Consider the following 6,000-nt stretch of genomic DNA (forward strand, 5'->3'; position numbering starts at 1 on the left):
GAAAATGTACCTTGGGAACAAGCTTTTAGTAAAATGATTTTATATTGTGAAAATGTGCTATACAATGGTTTATGTGTTATCACAATATGATAATATGCATTGGATGCTTCTTTACCTGTTGATTTGAACCCGGCTATGTGCGAGTAGGAGTGCACATAAGCCGTTGCTGACCCGGCTATGTGCGAGTAGGAGTGCATATAAGCCGTTGCTGACCCGGCTATGTGTGAGTGGGAGTGCACATAAGCCGTTGTTGCCCCCATAGCTTATAGGGCTGGATGCTTCGTGATCTTCCACCCTATGAGTGCTTTGATAGGTATGATCTGTGGCGAAGTATGACTCTCCACCCAAGAGCTTGGAGGAGGAGGGAAGGGACTGCTCCGTTGCTTCGTGATCCGGAGTGAAGTGCACCTCTTGCCGAGTGAAGGGGGGGATGCTTCGTGATCTCCCACCCCCTAGTGACAATAGCATAAGCCGTTGCATATGAGATGATGATAATGGGATGATGTGCATGATGATGATGATGGGATGGTGTGCATGTTGATGATGGGTATATGGTTGTAAATGCAAATATGTAAGTATTTGTTTTGTGGAAATTTGGAAGTTTACATGTGTTACATGTTGCTATTGTTATTTTAGTAGGATGACTTGTTTTAAGGGAAAAATGAGACTTTTTTTTTTTTCCTTGATGTTCTGGTTCTCGTTGCAGCGAGAATGAAGTTCGCTACAGCGAGAAACTTTCTGTCCATTTTGCTAACTTGTGGGTTTTTGCCATATTTCCCATTTCTTTGGTACCATAGTTGAGCATGGATTTTTGTAAAGTGATTTACTCATGTGGGATTTACATGAGGGGTTTAAAGAGCTAAAACAATTGCATGGTTTTGAGAAAACGAATGCATCATGATTTCAATAAACATTTCTTATGGTATGCTTGTTCCCTTCCTTGTTCACTCATTGAGTATTGTACTCACGTTTTATAAAAATTCATGTTTTCAGATCAGGTGACTGTTGGACCCTAGATCGAGGAGTCCTCGTAGTGCATATCCTGGGTATGTGTCTGGCATTCAATAGTAATCCCTTTTATTGTAAATGTCTCTGCTGGAAGTCATGGGTCCTTTTGTATTGTAAAAACAATCTAAGAATATGAATATGTGTATGCAATGTAAATTGCTAAATACATGACTGGTATAGTGCATGTATATTATTATCGATAATGCCATTGTGTTTTGGCTATGTTCACACCCGAGAAAAGGTGTGTGTGTATGCATGATATGATAAATTTGTTAAGCAAAGGTAAATGGATAGGCTTGCTTGGGCTTAGTGAGCTATGCTCATTGAGCTCATGCGCCGGTCATTGCTCGGGAAATTGGGTCGTGACAGGTATGGGGTTTCGTTGGAACCTATCACACACAACAACATCACCATCAACCCAACTTGGCATTAATACTATTCCAAAGCTATTTTCTAAATTGAGTTATACTAGTCATTCCTAACTAGCTTCCCACTACCAATAAATGGCTATTATTTGCACTACTCTACTCACACTAAAAATGAATAAACAATCTCAACAATAAAACACTCATAAATCTAATTACTAGACATTATCAACAATTAGAGAGATTAACCCTAACTTATACTCACCTTTGTGGTCTTTGTAGTTGAATTCTCTTTTAAAACTCTTTAAGCTAACAAAGGAAATCACTCTCTCTCTCCCTACACGTCCAGCTGTTGAGTTGTAAAGGTGAAAGAGCATGAAAAACCCTATGAAAGGGTGTAGAAAAACATGAAAAATAAAGCTAATTTGGGGAAGTTTTTAAAGGTTTCAAAGGGTACTTCCACAGAGGATGAAAGAAACGTGAGATGGGAGGAAGAAGAAGAAAAAGCTACTAAAAAATGATATTTATAGCTAAAGCTTATCCAAACTCCACTGAAATTACGAAAATGCCCTTAACAAGTTGGCTTTGTCTTTCTCAAATCCTTTGTGTAATCTTTTTACTCTTTTGATGCTGAGACAAAGTCCATAATAGTCTAGAAATACTCAAATTCACGAAAACTTAAAAAATTTTGACTCGAGATGAAAAATGACCATTTTACCCATACCTTGGAAATCATCATTATTTCTATTTTCTTCATCATTTAATCCTTATTTTCATCATTCATTTACGCCTTAGGCCTATTTAAGCCTTAAAAATGTTTGAAAGCATACTTCTAGGGGCTCACTAAAGAAATGATTAAATTACCCTTGGCAAGTGTTATCGCGTCTATATCTAGTTACAGGCCTATAGGGGTCGAGGTCTAACATGGCTGAAGCCAACATTTATGATAGAGATCTGTAGTTTCTTGAGATTGGCTAGCTACTATTGCAGATTTTTTAAGGAATTTTCTAGTATCGTTGCTCTTATGACTAAGATGATATAGAAAGGTGTTAAGTTCATGTGGTTAGATGCATGGGAAAAGAGCTTTGAGAAGCTCAAGACTTGTTTTACCATAGCTTTGATGTTGAGTTTACCTTGTGGTACAAGAGGTTATACAATTCATTGCAATGTGTCATGAGTAAGACTTGGATGTGTGTTGATGCAACATTGGAACGTCATAGCGTATACATCTAGGCAACTAAGGACACAAGAGCAAAATTACCCAACACATGAGTTAGATATGGTCGCTACAGTGTTTGCTTTAAAGATTTAAAGGCATAATTTTTTTATGGTGATACTTGTGAGATCTACACGGACCACAAAAGTCTTAAGTATATCTTCAAATAAAGAAATCTCAACCTTAGGCAATGTCGATGGATGGAGTTGCTTAAGGACTATGATTGTACTATATTGTATCATCCCAAAAAAGTCAATGTGGTGGTGGACACTTTAAGTCGAAAATCTATGGGATGTTTAGCCCATATCTCAATTGAGAGGAGATCATTAGTGCTAGGTATGCACGACTTGGGTGATATGGGCGTTAGATTTAAGGTTGATGATACAGAGGCATCACTAGCTCATTTTCAAGTGAGAACTATATTGATGAATCACATCAAGGAAGCCTAAAGCCAGGATGACTTTATGGCTAAAGTCTTAGAGGATCCTCAAAGGAGAAAAGGTAGATGCTCACTAAAGGCACTGATGGTTTACTCGAATATGGATCTAAATTATATGTTCCTAACATGGAGGATCTAAAGAGAAAGATCTTAGAGGAGGCTCATGTGGCAGCCTATGTAGTACACCTAGGCACCAACACAATGTACCATAACTTGAGGGAAAGGCATTAGTAGGAAGGCCTAAAGAGAAATGTGGCTGAGTATGTGGCCAAGTGTTCAGTGTAACAACAAGTTTAGGCAAAACATTAGAGGCTTCTTAGTTCTTTTCAGCTTGTACTTGTTCCCTAGTGGAAGTGGGAACATATTTTTATGGACTTTGTGACTGGACTACCCCATATGAGTAAAGTTTATGATTCTATTTTGGTGATAGTGGATAGGCTGATTAAGTCCACTCATTATCTTCTGGTAAATATCATCTATGGAGCGGCATAGTATTCTAGATTGTATGTAGAAGAGATAATGCGATTGCTCAAAGTTCCAGTCACAATAGTATCATATAGAAGCACATAGTTCACCAACTAGTTTTTGAGGGAATATCCAAGGGTTGTTGAGGAATAAGTGAAATTTTAACATTATTTTCCACCCATAGATGGATGGGCAATTTGAGAGGACCATTTAGACTTTGGAGGACATGTTGAAAGCTTGTTTCATAGACCTTAGAGTCATTTAGGACCAGTACTTGCTATTGGCAAAGTTTGCTTAGTACAACAATTTCCAGGCTAATATTTAGATGGTGTTATGCAAGGCCTTGTATGGCGAAGGTTTATATTGCCTATATGTTGTTTGAGGTTGGTGAAAGGAAACTCTTTGGACCAAAGATGGTTAAGAGACCACCGATTAGATTCAATTAATCTGAGAAAGGATGTTGGAAGTATAAAGTTATTGAAGGTCAGACACTATTTATAGAAGTTGAGATTTAGAGTTTGAGGTTGAGGATCATGTATTTTTTAGTTTGCCAAACAAAGGCATTATGAGCCTTGGCAAGAAGGGCAAGTTGAGCCTAAGGTATATTGGTCCACTTGAGACCTTTAAGAGGGTTGGAATAGTAGCCTATTAATTAGCATTTCTTTTGGATCTTGCTAGCATTCACCTAGTGTTTCATGTTTCTGTGCTATGAAAGTACCATCATGATCCATCTCAGTGATCTAGCATGAGTCTATACAAATGGGAGAAGACTTGAGCTACGAAGAGATACCCATAGCCAATTTAGATAGGTAAGTGAAGAAATTATGCTCAAAGGAGGTAGCTTCGGTTAAGATGCAATGGCACAATCACTCAAGCAAAAAGGTCAAGCTGAGGATGATATGTGAATGACGTACCCACACTTATTCAATGAAGGTTTGTATGTTGTTTAAATTCGAGGATGAATTTTTGTAAAGGGGGAAGAATGTGAAACCCCACTTTAAGTAGGAAAGCAAATTAAGAACTCCTTAGTTAAGCATATAGATTTCACGTTGGAACATCAAATGTAGTTTTTTAAACTTCAAAACTTCACATTTTGAAGATCTATCATGATTTACAAAGTTTGGTGTAAGAAAGTGGTCAATTAGACAAGTTTTCAAGCTTATTTTTGCCTACTAGTGCAAATCTATCAATACATGGTGCCAATATATCGATAAATTCAATCCAAAAGCAAATCTATCGATATATGGCCTAATGTATTGATAGATTTTACCAAGAAAGCTTTCAAAAAGAATTTAGATGAACAAGCATCAATAATGTTAGCTTTAAAATTGAGCCTAGTTTTGAAATGAAAAGAATTCAATCATCTAAATATGCTTTGGAACAAAGTGAAAATGATCTTGAACTTGAAGAACAAACGTATATGAGTTTTTAAGTTGTTTGTGAAAAGAAAAACCTTTTGAACACTTTAAATCCCAAATTCCAACTATTAGAATCAACTTCTAAAATTGAAGTAATCGATTCTCTACAAAATAGAAAGCTATTTTCTCTTCTAGAATAGGAAGAATTGCCTTTTTTGAAAAAAAAACATCAATTCTTGAAGAAACAAAAGCTACTGGAAGAATGAGAATTGATATAAGAAGATGTAAAGTTCGATTCTTAAAAAAGCAGATGTAATATGTAAAGCTGCTACAATAGCAAGAATCAAGTTTTCAAGCATCAAGTAATTGATTCTTGAAACTACAAAGATAAAAATCAAAAACTTGGAGAAAAAGAAAGATGGAGAACAAGACAAGAATGGAACGAAAAATTGAAATTTGAATTTTGATTTTGGCGCCTAAAGTGAAAGAAGAATCGATATCTAGAGAGGAAAAAATCGATTCTCAGATAATCAAATAGCTATTAACTTTAAAGTAAGATGAGGAAAATCGATGTCTTATAAATGAAATGATTGATTCTCACAAAATAGAAAGCTCTAGATCTCAAGTGAGACAAGAAGTATCTATTATTGAAGAATGGAAAAATCGATTCTTTGGAAACAAAAAAGCTCAAGTTATGAAAGAATCGATATCTCACATGTCCACTGATTAATTCTCAAAGTTCAACTAGTGTGATTCAAGTGGTCTAAATGTTTAGGAATGAGACAAAAGTTCACTCCAATGGGCAAAAATGACAAGGTACTATAAATACATTGTGGGAACGTCATTCAAAAGAATAAAAACGAGAAAAAGAAATCAAGCAATTCATTTCAAGAGAAGAAGAAAGTTGGGATTCTTAAAGTTCACTCCTTTTCTCTTTATATTGTATATTATTTGAGAAAAGCCTTCACCTTTAAGCTATTATTCTTTGAAATATCATCATTTTATGCACTATGACTTAGCTCGTCAGCTTTTTAAGGTTTTAACCTTAGAAAACTTGTAAGAATTCATTATTGTAAGGTTATATCTCCATTGCAAAAGGTAGAGAACGATTATACCTCCATTGTAAAAGGTAACGTAAGGTTATAACTT

The sequence above is a fragment of the Theobroma cacao genome, chromosome 2 (assembly GCF_000208745.1).
Source record: "Theobroma cacao cultivar B97-61/B2 chromosome 2, Criollo_cocoa_genome_V2, whole genome shotgun sequence".
Classification (NCBI taxonomy): domain Eukaryota; kingdom Viridiplantae; phylum Streptophyta; class Magnoliopsida; order Malvales; family Malvaceae; genus Theobroma; species Theobroma cacao.